Source organism: Cervus elaphus, chromosome 31 (assembly GCF_910594005.1).
Source record: "Cervus elaphus chromosome 31, mCerEla1.1, whole genome shotgun sequence".
Taxonomy (NCBI): domain Eukaryota; kingdom Metazoa; phylum Chordata; class Mammalia; order Artiodactyla; family Cervidae; genus Cervus; species Cervus elaphus.
Window position 1 is genome coordinate 8,464,593 of NC_057845.1, and position 19,805 is coordinate 8,484,397.

A 19,805-nucleotide genomic window follows, 5' to 3' on the forward strand; every position below is an offset into this window, starting at 1 on the left:
AGACACAGGAGCTGTGGGTTCAATCCCTGGATCAGGATGATCCCCTGGAGAATGAAACGGGAACCCACTCGAGTATTCTTGTCTGGAAAACTCCATGGACAGAGGAGACTGGCGGGTTGCAGTCCATGGGGCTGCAAAAGAATCAGACGTGACTTAGTGACTAAACAGCAACGACAAAGTAGGTAGGTTGTGACTGGGTTGGACACTGATAAAATGCCAGCATCAATGATCAAAGAATTACAGGGGCTCTAATTTGTCTGAGACGGTTGATGTTGTGTTTCTTTAAAGTAGAAAGATGGGCCATGAGATCAACCAAACACCCAGCCAGTTTTAATACTCTTTGTTGTTGTTCAGCCCCTAAGTTGTGTCCAAATCTTTGTGGCCCCACGGACTACAGCATACCACGCCTCCCTGTCCTCCACTTCCTGGAGTTTGCTCAAGTTCATGTCTATTAAGTCAGTGATGCCATCCAACCTTCTCATCCTCTGTCGTCCCCTTCTCTTCTTGCCCTCAATCTTTCCCAGCGTCAGGGTGTTTTCCAATGAGTCAGTTCTTTGCATCAGGTGGCCAAAGTACTGGAGCTTCAATTTTAGCCTTAGTCTTTCCACTGAATATTCAGGGTTGATTTTCTTGAGGATTGACTGGCTTGATCTCCTTGCAGGCCAAGGGACTTTTAAGAGTCTTCTCTAGCACCACAATTCTAAAGCATCGATTTAATGCTCTATGGGGCTTTAAAAGCCATTTTAATTTTATCAAATGTGATTGTTCTTTTTACCCTTGAATTAGCACGGAGGGCTGAAAACTTCTAACGGATGCCACAAAACATGCAGCCAGGTATACCTTTCAGGTCTTATTAACAATCACTCCAATCATACTCCCACTGTCCTTTCCTACTCTTCAGCTTATGAAAGCAGAGTCTGCAAAAGATAAAATGGGAGAGACTTTTCACAGTATCCACCTGGGAAAGTGGGTACTTTTCCCTGTGAAGGAGAGGTGTACTCCCCCACTGTTATCATCAGTCACATGAAGGGGGCTCCAAGCAGACCCATCTGAGAAGATGGGGAGCCTTCTATGGGAAAAGACAGGCATTTCATTCCCCACCAAATACTTCTGCAGGTGACTTTCTCAGATGACCCTGTGACCATCTGAACAGATGAAGGAGATTACAGAGGAGATGGCCTTTGAACTTTAGTATGGGGGCACATTAGAGCAGTTTTGTGATTTACACAAAATGAACAGCTGAATCAGAGAAAAAGCTGGTGCTCATCAATGAGCATTTTCTCTCAAACTATCATTTTTAAGACAACATTATTTTTCACTTCAGATCTTTCTTTATCTTTATTATCTTTAGATACTTTATTATCTTTAATTCCAACATCAATAGAACCCACAGTGACATTTTTCACCTCATACTTATTCCAGGGTCTACAATGTGACCCCAAGACAATGGTTAGCCCTCCTTGTGTTGTGCCCTAAAATTTTCATTCCAAATTACGTTGCTTTTGTAGTTTAAAATTATTTAGCTATGAATCATGAAAAGATGGCAATTTTGTTAAGTCAAAATTACCTTTTACTGCCAGCACAATTAGGACATCAGAGAGTTTTAGTGATAACAGAGGAAAGATAGAATCAGTATATGTTCAGAATATTAAAACTCCGCTTTTGTACAAATATTTAGTGCCAACTTTATAGGTGACTATCTAAAAGAGGTCCAAATCATCAGCTCCGCTTTGGTTGGTGGTCCGCTGAGCCCCTTTAGGGGAGCTGGACAGGAGATGCTTCAGAAGTTGGTGGATGCACCATAAGGACTGTTGGTCCTTAGGTGGGATTTTTACTTGTATTCTTCCCAATAGAAGTCTTTCTTTAAAGTTGGCTAGATCATTTATTTCACTTTCCTTTCAAGGGCCCAGAAGGATTCTTGAATCTTGGTTTTATGCTTTCATTTGTTCATGATTTAGCTTGGATAAAAGATAAACTTTTCTCATCTTATGGAGGAACTCCCTGACGCTGTCCACTGGGTGATTAAGGCAGTTTCTTGAGGGTTTATTTCCTGAGTTGTGGACAGGACTAAGAGTAGCAACAATGGAGAACTGTTACCCGTCCCCGAGTCTAAAGGACCAGTTACCAGAACCTGTAGGCTGCCTTGAAAGTTCATCCAGTAAGACCTGTGGCCTTCGGGGGAGAAAAGCATTCATTGTAAACCTGAGGTCCGGGTGGAAAGGACCCAGTGGAATCATGATATCACTTTTTCACAACTCTGATTTTCTGATTTCTTCATATTGACGCAATCCAGCCAGTACCCATATTTGATCCACTAATCAAGAGAATCCACTAGTTCTGACTCTAGAGATCATTTCCCAAACTAGAGAACAAGCTGAAAAATGGATGTGGAGGTGCAAAAAGAGACTTCCCAGCACAATATTTTTTCTTCTATATTGGGATTTATGTGGATCAATAAGTAATAAGTACCATTCAAAGCTAGAGGATTATTAGGGATTTCAAAGTGAAATCCAGTGTCTCCTGAAATATAGTTTAACTCATACAGACACCTAATATTTTAAGTTGCTTCTTAGAGAGAAAAAAGGAGTGGAATAAAATCAATATAGGGAATTCTAGAAGGGAAAGGAGACAACCATATTCAAGGTGCAGAACTGGAACTAGACTGACCTGGGGTGAGTCTCTCCCTGGGACACTTACTACACGTGTGAGCTTGTGTAAATTACCTCACTTCTGCCTGGACCTCAGTCTCCTCCTGTCAACAGTGTGACTGTTAAGACTGTGTACATCATACCGGAGACAAAATATTAGCATTAGTTTATTGTCTGCTTAGTCACTCAGGTGTGTCCAACACTTTATAACTCTTTGGACTGTAAGCTGTCAGGCTTCTCTGTCCTTGGGATTTCCCAGGCAAGAATACTGGATGAGTTGCCATTTCCTTCTCCAAGGGATCAATTCTGCATCTCTTGTGTCTCTTACATTGCAGGAGGATTCTTTACCCACTGAGCCATCAGCATAGACATCTATTATATTATCATTATTATATATTTTATTATAATCATTTATATAACAATAATTATTATATACTAGAATTAAAGTCTGAAGTTAACAGGGATAGAATGAAACTCTACTAAGGAATCCAAAACAAAATTACAGAAAAACACAATGAGCAGCCATGAGATTCAATATGCAGCTCAAAATTAAACTCCAGGGACTTCCCTGGTGGTCCAGTGGTTAGGACTTGTCCTTCCAATGCAGGGGGTACAGGCTCAGTGACTGGTTGAGGAACTAAGATCCCATATGTCTCCTGGCCAAAAACCTGAAACACAAACAATATTGTAACAAAACCAATAAAGACAAAAAAAAAAAAAAAAAAACTGGTCCACATCAAAAACAAAAATTAAACTCTAGTATTCAGTAGCCAAAGAATCTGCACCCCTCCAGAATCATAAAGGGGTGCTTCTGCAAGCTCAAGCAGGTATTCCACATGTTCATTGTCATTATTAAATTGCAACATGCATTTCTGGGGCACATCAAAGCAGGTTGGTTGTAACCTGATTCCAAAGAATAGAAAGATTTTGTCCTAAGCTTATAGCATCCCCAAAGCACCAGTCCATGAGGCATAGCTAAGCCTTTCAACAAGTACTTCAGTCAGGAACTGAGCATGAAACAAATGGTGCATTCAAGGAATTAAAAGAATTGTTATTGAAGAGACTGCTTACAGGGCTGGGGGCAAGAAGGAGAAAAACCAATAAGGGTTGGCAATGTCACCCTTAAGCCAGAAGGGGCATTGGGGACGAATAGGCAATTAGAAGCCAGCTTTAACCATAAGAGAGAAACCACCTAATAGGAGATACGGCTGTAGGTAAGAGAACACAGTCTCTGTTGACAGCATAAACTGTGTTTAGGGAGTAGGGTATTATGAAATGTCGTGCAACATGGCCTCCTACACCTTCTACAGGGACAATCCAACTAGAAACAGGCTTTATTTTCTTGGGCTCCAAAATCATTGTAGATAGTGACTGCAGCCACAGAATTAAAAGACACTTTCTCCTTGGAAGGAAAGCTATGACAAACCTATACAGCATATTAAAAAGCAGAGACATCACTTTGCCAACAAAAGCCTGTATAGTCAAAGCTATGTTTTTTCCTACTAGTCATGTATGGATATGAAAGCTGGACCACAAAGAAGGCTGAGCACTGAAGAATTGATGCTTTCTAATAGTGCTAGAGAAGACTCTTGAAAGTCCCTTGGACTGCAGGGAAATCAAACCAGTCAATCCTAAAGGAAATCAACCCTGAATATTTATTGGAAAGACTAATGCTGAAGCTCCAATACTTTGACCACCTAATATGAAGAGCCAACTCACTGGCAAAGACTCTGATTATGGGAAACACTGAAGGCAAAAGGAGAAAGGGGTGGCAGAGGATGAAATGGTTAGATAGCACTACTGACTTAATGATGAGTTTGAACAAACTCCAGGAAATGGTGAAGGACAGGAAAGACTGGTGTGTCGCAGTCCATAGTGTTGCAAAGAGTCAGACATGACTTAACGACTGAACAAGCACATGGCCAGGGAGCCTGAGTGAGTGCTGCACTCTGAGAGGTCAGCCTCCTTCCGGTACACAAAGCGGGACAGAAAAGTGTACAGAATGGCTCTGCAGGGATGGTGGACAGCAACCAGCACAGGCTTTGTGAATTCAGACCAAAGTTAAGACCAGATGTAAAATTATCCTTAACAAAAGATGGAGTCCATATTCAGACCAGAGGAATATTGCCTAGTCTGGAGTGAACTCAAGGAAATGAAAGCTACCCAACATGTTTTAATAGAGCTGTTTGAAGCACACAGCCAAGAAACAGAAATGTCTTACTTATTCTGCCTCTTTAGCAGATAATTTCAAACTATTCTGGGCCTAGCTTCAATGACCTTTCCAGAGCCCTTGCTAACTCCAGGCCTCACCAGATAGTCCATGTCTCTTTCATTCCCCACTGAAATACTTGAGAGGAACTGACTCATTGGAAAAGGTTCTGATGCTGGGAAAGGTTGAAGGCAGGACGAGAAGGGGATGACAGAGGATAAGATGGTTGGATGACATCACCAACTCGATGGACATGAGCTTGAGCAAGCTTGGGGAGTTGGTGATGGACAGGGAAGCCTGGTGTGCTGCAGTCCATGGGGTCACCAAGAGTCGGACACAACTGATTGACTGAACTGAACTGAAAATACTTGAGAGATACCTGACTTGAAGTTTAGCCCAAACCCTTTCTGGCCACTTGGCACCATAACTAGAAGGACCATTCTCTGCTTACATCACACAGTCATGATGGAGGTGATACTCACAGCCTCTGCAGGATATCAGCAAACAGCCCCTTCCTGACAGTGCTCACTGATGCAGTATGTACTGGGGCCTGACAGTTTTTCCTATTCAACTGTCCTTCTGTCCGGTTGTAGCTCTTCTAGAAAACCATTTCATGCTATACCAAGCTGAGCTCAGATAACAGAAGAGGTTATCCCAGGATGACAATGGTTCAAGTGATTGCTTCTCTTCCTACTTCTCTGTTTTCCAAAAATCTCTAATAGTTGAGTTTTTATTTTTTTCCTAAATCCAGAGAGTGTCCTGCCTATGTTTTCTTCTAAGAATTTTATAGTGTTCAGTCTCACTATAAGGTCTTTAATCCATGTTGAGCTTATTTTTGTCTATGGTGTTAAAGAATGTTTTAATTTCATTTTTTACATGTAGCTTTCTAGTTTCCCCAGCACCATTTAGTGAAGATACTGTCTTTCCTGCATTATACCGTCATACCTCTTTTGTTGTAGATTAGTTGATCATTGGTACATGAGTTTATTTCTGGGCTTTCTATCTTGTTCCATTGATTTGTATTTCTAATGTTATGCCAGTACTATACTGCTTTGATGACTATAGCTTTGTCATATAGTATGAGGTCAGAGAGCCAGCTCTGTTTTTCTTTCTCAAGATTGCTTTGACTATTTGGGGTCTTTTGTGGCTCCATACAAATTTTAAGATTTTTTTTATAGTCACTGAGGATAACAGTGAGGCATCTGTGCAGCGCTGGAGTGACTTTAAGGAGAGGCCCCACATCCAAGGGCAAAGGAGAAATCCCAGCAAGATGCTAGGAGGGGTGAAATCATGTATAGAATCAAACCACATACCCACCAGAGACATTCAGAGAGCTCAAACAAATCTTGTGCATGCCACCACACAGAGACCCCAAAGTGACTGAGACAGAACTGTGTTTGAATATCTCCTACAAACTTACAGGTCAGCAGTGGACTGCTGCAGGGACAGGGGCTCTGAGTGCAGTAGACCTGGGTATGGCATAAGCCCACTTAGAGGAGATCACCATTAACCACATCATCATTTCAGTTCAGTTCAGTTCAGTCGCTATTTCGTGTCCAACTCTTTGTGACCCCATAGACTGCAGCATACCAGTCCCAACTCCCAGAGCTTACTAAAACTCATGTCCATTGAGCCAGTAATGCCATCCAACCATCTCATTCTCTGTCGTCCCCATCTCCTCCCACCTTCAATCTTTCCCAGTATCAGGGTCTTTACATATGAGTCAGTTCTTCGCATCAGGTGGCCAAAGTAATGGAGTTTCAACTTTAGCATCAGTCCTTCCGGTGAATATTCAAGACTGAGTTCCTTTAGGATGGACTGGTTGGGTCTCCTTGAAGTCCAAGGGACTCTCAAGAGTCTTCCCCAAAACCACAGCTCAAAAGCATCAATTCTTCGGTGTTCAGCTTTCTTTATACTCCAGCTCTCACATCCATACATGACCACTGGAAAAACCATAGCTTTGATTAGATGGACCTTTGTGGGCAAAGTAATGACTGTGCCTTTTAGTAAGCTGTCTAGGTTGGTCATAACTTTTCTTTCAAGGAGCAAGCATCTTTTAATTTCATGGCTGCAGTCACCATCTCCAGTGATTTTGGAGTCCCCCCAAAAATAGTCTGTCACTGTTTCCGCTGTTTACCCAACTATTTGTCATGAAGTGATGGGACCACATGCCATGATTTTAGTTTTCTGGATGTTGAGTTTTAACCCAAATTTTTCACTCTCCTCTTTCACTTTCATCAAGAGCTCTTTAGGTCTTTGCTTTCTGCCATAAGGCTAACCCCATAATAGAGCCACCAGAATTTATACAGGACTGGGAAACAGACTCTTGGAGGGCATAAACAAAATCTTGTGTGCACCAGGGTCCAGGAGAAAAGAGCAGTGACCCCACAAGAGACTGACCCAGACTTGCCTGTGAGTGTCCAGGAGTCTCTGGCAAAGACGTGGGTCAGCAGTGGCCTGCTGCAAGGTTGGGGGCACTGTGTACAGTGGTGCATGCATGGGACCTTTAGAAGGAGATTCCCATTATCTTCATTACTTCCTACATACTTTGGCCTCAAGTCAAATAACAGACAGGGACACAGCTCCGCCCATTGTAGAATATTGGATTTACTGGGCATGGCCCCACCCATCAGAACAAGACCCAGTTTCCCCTTCAGTCAGTCTTTTCGCATCAGGAAGCTTCCATAAGCCTCTTATCATTCTCCATCAGAGGGCAGAGAGAATGAAAACCACAATCACAGAAAACCAATCAATGTGATCACATGAACCACAGCCTTGTCTAACTCAGTGAAACTATGAACCATGCTGTGTAGGGCCACCCACAATGGATGGGTCATGGTGGAGAGTTCTGCCAAAACGTGGTCCACTGGGGAAGGGAATGGCAAACCACTTCAGTATTCTTGCCTTGAGAACCCCATGAACAGTTTGGAAAGGAAAAAATATAGGATACTGAAAGATGAACTCCCCAGGTTGGTAGGTGTCCAATATGCTCCTGGAGATCAGTGGAGAAATAACTCCAGAAAGAATGAAGAGATGAAGCCAAAGTAAAACCAACATCCAGGTGTGGATGTGACTGGAGATGAAAGTAAAGTCCAATGCTATGAAGAGCAACATTGCATAGGAACCTGGAATGTTAGCTCCATGAACCAAGAAAAATTGGAAGTGGTCAAACAGGAGATGGGAAGAGTGAACATTGACATTTTAAGAATCAGTGAATTAAATGGACTGGAATGAAATTTAAATGAAATTTAACTGGGGGAAAGAATCCCTTAGAAGAAATGGAGTAGCCATCATAGTCAACAAAAGAGTCTGAAAAGTAGTACTTGGATGAGATCTCAAAAATGACAGAATGATCTCTGTTCATTTCCAAGGCAAACCATCCAGTATCATGGTAATCCGAGTCTATGCACCAAACAGTAATGCTGAAGAAGCTGAAGTTGAATGGTTTGATGAAAACCTATGAGAACTTCTAGAAATAACACCCAAAAAGACATGTCCTTTTCATTATAGGGGACTGGAATACAAAAGTAGGAAGTCAAGAAACACCTGGACTAAGAGGCAAATTTGGTCTTGGAGTACAGAATGAAGCAGGACACAGGCTAGAAGAGTTTTGCCAAGAGAACGCACTGGTCGTAGCAAACACCCTTTTCCAACAACACAAGAGAAGACTACACATGGACATCACCAGATGGTCAATACAGAAATCAGATTGATTATATTCTTTGCAGCCAAAGATGGTGAAGCTCTATACAGTCAGCAAGAACAAGACCGGGAGCTGACTGTGGCTCAGATCATGAACTCCTTATTGCCAAATTCAGACTTAAACTGAAGAAATTAGGGAAAACCACTAGGCCATTCAGGTATGACCTAAATCAAATCCCTTATGACTATACAGTGGAAGTGAGAAATAGATTTAAGGGACTAGATCTGATAGACAGACTGCCTGATGAACTATGGGCGGAGGTTCGTGACATTGTACAGGAGACAGGGATCAAGACCATCCCCATGGAAAAGAAATGCAAAAAAGGCAAAATGGTTGTCTGAGGAGGCCTTACAAATAGCTGTGAAAGAAGAGAAGTGAAAAGCAAAGGAGAAAAGGAAAGATATTTCCATTTGAATGCAGAGTTCCAAAGAATATCAAGGAGAGATAAGAAAGCCTTCCTCAGTGATCAGTGCAATGAAATAGAGGAAAACAGTAGAATGGGAAAGAGTAGAGATCTCTTCAAGAAAATTAGAGATACCAAGGGAATATTTCATGCAAAGAAGAGCACAATTAAGGACAGAAATGGTATGGACCTAACAGAAGCAGAAGATATTAAGAAGAGGTGGCAAGAATACACAAAAGAGCTATACAAAAAAGATCTTCATGACCCAGATAATCATGATGGTGTGAGCACTCACCTAGAGCCAGACATCCTGGAATGCAAAGTCAAGTGGGCCTTAGGAAGCATCACTATGAAGAAAGCTAGTGGAGGTGATGGAATTCCAGTTGAGCTATTTCAAATCCTAAAAGATGATGGTGTGAAAGTGCTGCAGTCAATATATTAATAAATTTGGGAAACTCAGCAGTGGCCACAGGACTGGAAAAGGTCAGTTTTCATTCCAATCCCAAAGAAAGGCAAGACCACAGAATGTTCAAACCACTGCACAGTTGCACTCATCTCACATGCTAGCAAAGTAATGCCCAAAATTCTCCAAGCCAGGCTACAAGAGTACATGAACTGTGAACTTACAGATGCTCAAACCAGATTTAGAAAAGGCAGAGTAACCAGAGATCAAGTTGCCAACATCTGTTGGATCATCGAAAAAGTGAGAGAGTTCCAAAAAGCATCTACTTCTGCTTTATTGACTATTCCAAAGCCTTTGACTGTGTGGATCACCAGAAACTGTGGAAAATTCTTCAAGAGATGGGAATACCAGACCACCTGACCTGCCTCCTGAGAAATCTTTATGCAGGTAAGAAGCAACAGTTAGAACTGGACATGGAAAAACAGAGTGATTCCCAATTGGGAAAGGAATACGTCAAGGCTGTATATTGTCACCCTGCTTATTTAACTTATATTCAGAGTACCTCATGCAAAATTCTGGGCTGGATGAAGCACAAGTTTGAATCAAGATTACCAGAAGAAATGTCAATAACCTCAGATATGCAGATGATGAAAAGAGTCAGACACAACTGAGCGACTGAACTGAACTGAACTGAAAGTCACACTTCAAAAAGCCAGAATGGTTTTGGCAAAATAGTAAAACAACAATAAAAATTTAAAAAAATAAAGCAGGCAAATAACTAATAGAGCAAATAGAATTCAGGGAAAGATACACATTTATATTAGAAATTAATATGTAATAAGGCTGGAACCATAAATTAATGGGTAGTGATGGACAGTTTGTTTAATGGATGATGAAGTAAAGAATGATTCAATATGTGAAAAAAATAAAAGTGTGCACCAATGCTTGTAGTTCAGTTCAGTCGCTCACTCATGTCTGACTCTTTGTGTCCCCATGGACTGCAGCACACCAGGCCTCCCTGTCCATCACCAACACCCAGAGTTTAACCAAACTCATGTCCATTGAGTTGGTGATGCCATTCAACCATCTCATCCTCCGTTGTCCCCTTCTCCTCCTGCCCCTAATCCCTCCCAGCATCAGGGTCTTTTCCAATGAGTCAACTCATCGCATGAGGTGGCCAAAGTATTGGAGTTTCAGCTTCAGCATCAGTCCTTCCAATGAACACCCAGGACTGATCTCCTTTAGGATGGACTGGTTGGATCTCCTTGCAGTCCAAGGGACTGTTCAAAAGCATTCATTCTTCAGCACTCAGCTTTCTTTATAGTCCAACTCTCACATCCATATACGACTACTGGGAAAACCATAGCCTTGAATAGATGGACACTTGAAGGGTGGACTCTAAATGTGAAAGGTGTGACCTGACTTCTTAATAAGCATTTTTTTAATGGAAAACAAATAGACAAGTTTAATTTCAAAAATATTCTTCACCACAAGAATTACAATGGGAAAAAAAAAAAAAAAAAACATGAGGAAAGAACATGACTAGGCAATTTACAGAAGCGGAAATTCAAGGGTTGACAAGAATATGAAAAGATATCCAAACTCATTACATTGTTATGTGTATGTGCTCAGTCGTATTTGACTTCATGACCACATGGACTGTAGCCTGCCAGCCTCCTCTGTTCATGGAATTTGCAGGCAAGAATGCTAGATTGTGTTGTCATTTCCTACTCCAGGAGATCTTTCCAACCCAGGGATCCAGCCAACATCTCTTCCATCTCCTGCATTGGCAGGCAAATTCTTTACCACTAATACCACCTGGGAAGCCCAAAATCATTAGCCATTGAAGAAAAAAAAAATTAAAACTACAATGATATATTTTTGTATACATATTAGTCTACTGAAAAAAAAAAATGGAGTCATGGGGACTCCATAAGATATCCTTATGCACTGTTGGTGAAAGAAGGCTGGTGTTGATGGTCCAGAATGCAAAATGACACCTCTTTGTGAAAAGGAGCATGTACATGTTCAATGAACAAGAAATTCCATCTCTGTGTTTATGGATTTAAAATATTTTCACACAGGTCCACAGAATATATAAGAAAGGAGATGATGGGACTTCCTGGTGGCCCCATGGTTAAGACTCCATACTTCCAGTGCAGAAGAATTCAATTCCTGGTTGGTGAACTGATTCCACAGGCTGCACAATATAGCTAAAATTCATTTTTAATTTTTTTTAAAAGAAATAATGATTTTTTTAAAAAAGACAGATGTTAACTGCAGCATTATTTTTGGTGGCAGGGGACTAGAGGTTGTCAAGTATTGGCTGTCAGTCCATCAGAATGGAGATACATGTAAAAAACTTCTGGCTTATTACCAAATCTTTTATTTCCTCTTCCAGGAGAAAAGAAGCACATTTCTTAGTATCCCTTTGAGATTATGTGTAAACACATGGCTGAATTTCAGAAAAAGGAATATTTGTCTAGAATTTAATAGTCCACTTGCAAACCTTAGTCATGTATGGATGTGAGAGTTGGACCATAAAGAAGGCTGAGTGCCACAGAATTGATGCTTTCAAACTGTGGAGCTGGAGAAGACTCTTGAGAGACTCTTGGACTGGAAGGAGATCAAATCAATCAATCCTAAAAGAAATCTACCCTGAATATTCATTGGAAGAACTGATGCTGAAGCTGAAGCTCCAATATTTTGGCCACCTGATTCAAGGAGCTGACTGATTGGAAAAGACCCTGATGCTAGGAAAGATTGAGGGCAAGAGGAGAAGGGGGCGACAGAGGATGAGATGGTTGGATGGCATCCCTGACTTAGGGAGATAGTGATGGTCAAATAAGCCTGGAATGCTGCAGTTCATGGGGTCATAAAGAGTCGGACATGACTTAGCGACTGAACAACAGCACCAACTTGCAGACCTAGCCATAAACACCTCCCCAGTGCAACTCTTCCTGCTCCCTCCTCTGCCGAGGTGGCTAAAATGAAGGAAATACCCAGAGCAGGACGGAAGCCATGTGTTGAAGACTGTGAAGCTACATGATGAAAGCAGCCTGGGTCCATAAATCACCCCTTGGAGGAAAAGCACATAACTAAGAGCCCCACATCTGGAAAGATGATGCTGTGAAAGCGCCAGCAAATTTGGAAAACTCAGCAGTGGCCACAGGACTGGAAAAGGTCAGTTTTCATTCCAATCCCAAAGAAAGGCAATCCCAAAAAATCCTCAAACTACCGCACAATTGCTCTCATCTCACACGCTAGCAAAGTAATGCTCAAAATTCTCCAAGCCGGGCTTCAGCAATACGAGAACGGGGAACTTCCAGATGTTCAAGCTGGTTTTAGAAAAGGTAGAGGAACCAGAGATCAAATTGCCAATATCTGCTGGATCATCAAAAAGTAAGAGAGTTCCAGAAAAACATCTATTTCTGCTTTATTGACTATGCCAAAGCCTTCGACTGTGTGGATCACAATAAACTGTGGAAAATTCTGAAAGAGATGGGAAAACCAGACCAGCTGACCTGCCTCTTGAGAAACCTATATGCAGGTCAGGAAGCAACAGTTAGAACTGGACATGGAACAACAGTGGTTCCCAATAGGAAAAGGAGTACGTCAAGGCTGTATATGGTCACCCTACTTATTTAACTTACATGCAGAGTACATCATGAGAAACTCTGGGCTAGATGAAGCACAAGCTGGAATCAAGATTGCCTGGAGAAATATCAATAATCTCAGGTATGCAGATGACACCACCCTTAAGGCAGAGTGAAGAAGAACTAAAGAGCCTCTTGATGAAAGTGAAAGATGAGAGTGAAAAAAAATGGCTTAAAGTTTAACATTCAGAAAACTAAGATCATGGCATCTGGTTCCATCACTTCACGGCAAATAGATGAGGAGACAGTGGAAACAATGGCTGACTTTATTTTGGGGGGCTCCAAAATCACTGCAGATGGTGATTGCAGTCATGAAATTAAAAGACGCTTACTCCTTGGAAAGAAAGTTGTGACCAACCTAGATAGCATATTAAAAAGCAGAGACATTACTTTGCCAACAAAGGTCCGTCTGCTAAAGGCTATGGTTTTTCCAGTGGTCATGTATGGATGTGAGAGTTGGACTGTGAAGAAAGCTGAGCCCAAAATTGATGCTTTTGAACTATAGTGTTGGAGAAGACTCTTGAGAGTCCCTTGGACTGCAAGGAGATCCAACCAGTCCATCCTAAAGGAGATCAGTCCTGGGTGTTCATTGGAAGGACTGATGCTGAAGCTGAAACTCCAGTACTTTGGCCACCTCATGCGAAGAGTTGACTCATTGGAAAAGACCCTGATGCTGGGAGGGTTTGGTGACAGGAGAAGGGGATGACAGGATGAGATGGCTGAATGGCATCACCAACTCGATGGGCAGGGGTTTGGGTAGACTACCCTAGTTGGTGATGGACAGGGAGGCCTGGCGTGCTGTGATTCATGGGGTTGCAAAGAGTCGGACATGACTGAGTGACTGAACTGAACTGAACTGAACTGAAGAGACCCACTTTGGACAGTTAATTCAGTTTCAACTCCATTAACTAATCTGAAATTTTAAGCCCCTGAAATTTGAAGTTTTTACTGGTTACATGAGTAGGATTACTTTAATACAATAGATAGCATGTGATAGATACACACCATTGAGTATGCAATAGACTGAATGCATGTGTCGCCCCAAAATTCATATGTTGAGTCCTAGCCCCAGTGTGATGTATTTAAAGATGGGGCTTTGAGAAGGCAATTATTTCAGGAGAGCTGTGAGCTTGAGGAGCTGCCCCACCTCCAAGGAGCAGTGGCTGCACGGGCGCAGGAGGGCCCAGAGGAGCTACTCCATGTTCAAGGTCAGGAGGGGCGGCTGTGAGGAGATACCCCTCATCCACGGTAAGGAGCAGCGGCTGCGCTTTGCTGGAGCAGCCGTGAAGAGATATCCCACATCCAAAGTAAGAGAAACCCAAGTAATACGGAAGGTGTTGCGAGAGGGCATCAGAGGGCCGACACACTGAAACCATAATCACAGAGAACTAGCCAATCTGATCACAGGACCACAGCCTTGTCTAACTCAGTGAAACTAAGCCATGCCATATGGGGTCACCCAAGATGGACAGGTCATGGTGGAGAGGTCTGACAGAATGTGGTCCACTGGAGAAGGGAATGGCAAACCACTTCAGGATTCTTGCCTTGAGAACCCCATGAACAGTATGAAAAGGCAAAATGAAAGGATACTGAAAGAGGAACTCTCCAGGTCGGTAGGTGCCCAATATGCTACTGGAGATTAGTGGAGAAATACCTCCAGAGAATGAAGGGATGGAGCCAAAGCAAAAACAATACCCAGTTGTGGATGTGACTGGTGATAGAAGCAAGGTCCGATGCTGTAAAGAGCAATATTGCATAGGAACCTGGAATGTTAGGTCCATGAATCAAGGCAAATTGGAAGTGGTCAAACAGGAGATGGCAAGAGTGAATGTCGACATTCTAGGAATCAGCAAACTAAAATGGACTGGAATGGGTGAATTTAACTCAGATGACCATTATATCTACTACCGTGGGCAGGAATCCCTTAGTAGAAATGGAGTGGCCATCATGGACTTTTTTTGACAAAAGAGTCCGAAATATTCAGGAAATCAGTCCTGAATATTCTTTGGAAGGACTGATGCTGAAGCTGAAACTCCAATACTTTGGCCACCAGATGTGAAGAAGCAACTCATTGGAAAAGACCCTGATGCTGAGAAAGATTGAAGGTGGGAGGAGAAGGGGACAACAGAGGATTAGATGATTGGATGGCATCACCAACTCAATGGACATAAGTTTGAGTAAACTCTAGGAGTTGGTGATGGACAGGGAGGCCTGGCATGCTGCAGTCCATGGGGTCGCAGAGTCGGACACAACTGAGTGACTAAACTGAACTATATGCAATAAAAGAAAATAGATAAATGTTACCCAAATAAGTAAATTAATAAATTTAGATAGTTTCCTGCATAGACAAATAGTGACAAATGTAACAACAGGTATTTATTTCTTACAGTTCTAGCGGCTGACAGTCAAGATCAGTGCTCTACATCATTGGATTCCAATGAGGTCTCTGCAAGTGCTCGGGCCTGGTGCACTGGGAAGACCCAGAAGGATTGGGTAGAGAGGGAGGTGGGAGGGGGGATGGGGATGGGGAATACATGTAAATCCATGGCTGATTCATGTCAATGTATGACAACAACCACTACAATATTGTAAAGTAATTATCCTCCAACTAATAAAAATAAATGAAAAAAAAATAATTTAGAAAAACGAAAAAAGAAATAAAATAAAATAAAAATAAAACTCAACAATGAGGTCTCTGTTCCTGACTTGTGGATGTCTGCTTTCTCACTGTGACCTCAGATTGTCAGGGAGAGAGAGAGAAGCTTTCTTCTCACTTACATTGGGAAATGGTTACTATGGTAGCATTAGTTAACACCTCCATCACTCACATAATTACCATTTCTTTTTTGTGGTAAGAACATTTAAGATCTACTCTCTTAGCAATTTTCAAATATATAATACAATATTGTTAACTATAATTACCTTGCTCTACTTTAGATCCCCCCAAATGTATTCATCTCATAACTGAAAGTCTGACCAACATGTCTTCATTCCCCCCACCAGACCCCAGTAAACCCCCATTCTATTCTCTGTTTCTAGAGTTTGGTCTTTCTAGATTCCACATACAAGTGATCATACATTATTTGTCTTTTTCTGTCTGACTTAATTCACTTAACATAATGCTCTCAAGTTTCAGCCACATTGTTGCAAATGGCACGATTTCCTTCTTTCTTGTGGCTGAATGATATTCTACTGTATATATTCCATATCTTTTTTTATCTACTCATCTGTAGACATACACTTAAGGTTTTTTTCCATATATTGGCTATTGAGAACAATGTCATGATGAACATGGAAGTCTAGCTATCTACTTGAGATCTTGATTTCATTTCTTTAGGAAAAATGTCTGGAAGTAAAATTGCTAGGTCATATGATAGTTTTATTTTCAATTTTTTGAAGACTGTCTATATTATTTACCACAGTGGTTGTACCAATTTACAATTCCACCAAAATACACAAGTTTCCTTTTTCTCTACACACTCAACAATTCTTATCTCACTTGTCTTGATGATAACAGCCTTTCCAACAGGTATGAGATGACATCCCATTGTCATTTTTGTTTGCATTTCTCTGATGATTAGGGGTGTCAAGCACCTTTTCATGTACTTGTTGGCCATTCAAAGTGTTCTTTGTGAAAATGTTTGCTCAGTACCTCTGCCCATTTCTTAGTCGGATTACATGGGGGTTTTGCTACTGTGTTGTATATGTTCTTTATATATTTTGGATACTAACTCCATTTAATCATTCCATAGGTTTCCTTTTCATTTTGTTCATTGTTTCTTTTGCTGTGCAGAAGCTTTTTACTTTGATGTGATCCCACTTATTGCTTTTTGTTTTTGCTTTTCAGAACATATACAAAAAATCATTGTCAAGACCATCATCAAGGAGTTTTTCCTCCTGTTTTCTTCTAAGACTTTTACGATTTCAGGCTTTCTGCTTAAGGCAATTCATTTTGAGTTAATTTGTGTGAGTGGTATAAGATAAGATTCCAGTTTTATTCTTCTGAATGTTGTCATTCAGTTTTTTCATCACCATTTACAAAAGTACTACCCTTTTCTCATTGCATATCCTTGAATCCTTTGTAACATATTAGTTGGCCATATAATCATGGTTTACTCTTGGATTCTAGGTTCTATTCCATTAATTTGTGGGTCTTGTTTTATGCAGAATACTTTTTTGATTACTATTTATAGTTTAGTTTGAAATCAGGAAATGTGATGGCTCCAGCTTTGTTCTTTTATTCAGAATTGCTTTGGATATTGGAGTCTTGTGATTCCATACAAATTTTAGGGCTGTTCTTAGCTATTTCTGAGAAAAATAGCATTGAAATTTTGATAGGAATTGTGTTGAGTCTATACATAGTTCTGGGTAGTATGTCCATTCTAACAATATTAATTCTTCTGATCCATGAAAATAGGGTAATTATTTATTTAACTTATATACAGAGTACATCATGAGAAATGCTGGGCTGGAAGAAGCACAAGCTGGAATCAAGATTGCCAGGAGAAATACCAATAATCTCAGATATGCAGATGACACCACCCTAACGGCAGAAAGTGAAGAAGAACTAAAGAGCCTCTTGATGAAAGTGAAAAAGGAGAGTGAAAAAGTTGGCTTAAAGCTCAACATTCAGAAAACTAAGATCATGGCATCTGGTTCCATCACTTCATGGCAAATGGATTGGAAACAGTGGAAACAGTGGCTGACTTTATTTTTCTGGGCTCCAAAATCACTGCAGATGGTGACTGCAGCCATGAAATTAAAAGATGCTTACTCCTTGGAAGGAAAGTTATGACCAACCTAGACAGCATATTAAAAAGCAGAGACATTACCTTGTCAACAAAAGTCCATCTAGTCAAGCCTATGGTTTTTCCAGTGGTCGTGTATGGATGTGAGAGTTGAACTATAAAGAAGGCTGAGTACAGAAGAATTGATGCTTTTGAACTGTGGTGTTGGAGAAGACTCTTGAGAGTCCCTTGGATTGCAAGGAGATCCAACCAGTCCATCCTAAAGGAGATCAGTCCTGGGTGTTCATTGGAAGGACTGATGTTGAAGCTGAAACTCCAATACTTTGCCCACCTGATGTGAAGAACTGACTCCCTAATGCTGGGAAAGACTGGGGGAAGGAGGAGAAGGGGACAGCAGAGGATGAGATGGCTGGATGGTGTCACCAACTCAATGGACATGGGTTTGGGTGGACACCGGAAGTTTGTGATGGACAGGGAGGCCTGGTGTGCCACAGTTCACGGGGTCGCAAAGAGTCGGCCACAACTGAGCGACTGAACTGAACTGAACTGATTCATATAGTTGTGTATTCATCAATATCTTTCATCAAAGTCATAGTTTTCAGGGTACAGACCTTTCATACCTTTGGATAAATTAATTCCTATGTATTTTATTGTTTTGATGCTACTGTGAATGGGGTTGTTTACTTCTTTTTCATATAGTTCATAGTTAATACATAGAAATGCTGCAGCTTTGTCTATCTATTGATTTTGTATCCTGTAACATTACTGGATTTGTTGAATAATTTTCACAGTTTCAGGGGGAGTCTTTAAGATGATCTATATATAAAATTATATCACCTGCAAACAAAAGACAATTTCATTTTTTTCTTTCTGATGTACTTCTTTCTTTTTTTAATTAACCAATTAATTTTATTTGGAGGCTAATTACTTTACAATATTGTGGTTTTTGCCATACATTGACACGAATCAGCCATCTCCCCTTCTACCTCCCTCCCCATCCCATCCTTCTGGGTTGTCCCAGTGCACCATCTTTCAGTGCCCTGTTTTGTGCATCAAACTTGGCCTGGTGATCTATTTCACATATGGTAATATACATGTTTCAGTGCTATTCCCTCAAATCAAATCCCACCCTCGCCTTATCCCACAGACTCCAAAAGTTTGTTCTTTACATCTGTGTCTCTTTTGCTGCCTTGTGTATAGGGTTGTCACTACCATCTTTCTAAATTCCATATATATGTGTTAATATACTGTATTGGTGTTTTTCTTTCTGACTTACTTCACTCTGTATAATAGGCTCCAGTTTCATCCACCTCATTAGAACTGATTCAAATGTGTTGTATTTTTTTAATAGCTGAGTAATATTCCATTTTGTATATGTACCACAGCTTTCTTATCCATTCTTCTGCCGATGGACGTCTAGGTTGCTTCCATGTCCTGGCAATTGTAAACAGTGCTGTGATGAACACTGGGGTACACGTGTCCCTTTCAATTCTGGTTTCCTCAGTGTGTACGCCCAGCAGTGGGATTGCTGGGTCATATGGCAATTCTATTTTCAGTTTTTTAAGGAATCTCCACTGATCCCCATAGTGGCTGTACTAGTTTGCATTCCCACCAACAATGTAAGAGGGTTCCCTTTTCTCCACACCTTCTCCAACATTTAATTTTTGTAGACTTTTTGATAGTAGCCATTTTGACTGGCATGAAATGATACCTCATTGAGGTTTTGATTTGCATTTCTCTGAAAATGAGTGATGTTGAGTATCTTTTCATGTGTTTGTTAGCCATTGGTATGTCTTCTTTGCAGAAATGTCTATTTAGTTCTTTGGCCCATTTTTTTATTGGGTCATTTATTTTTCTGGTATTGAGCTGCATGGGCTACTTGCATATTTTTGATATTAATTATTTGTCAGTTGCTTCTTTTGCTATTATTTTCTCCCATTCTGAAGGCTGTCTTTTCACCTTGCTTATAGTTTCCTTCATTGTGCAAAAGCTTTTAAGTTTAATTAGGTCCCATTAATTTATTTTTGCTTTTATT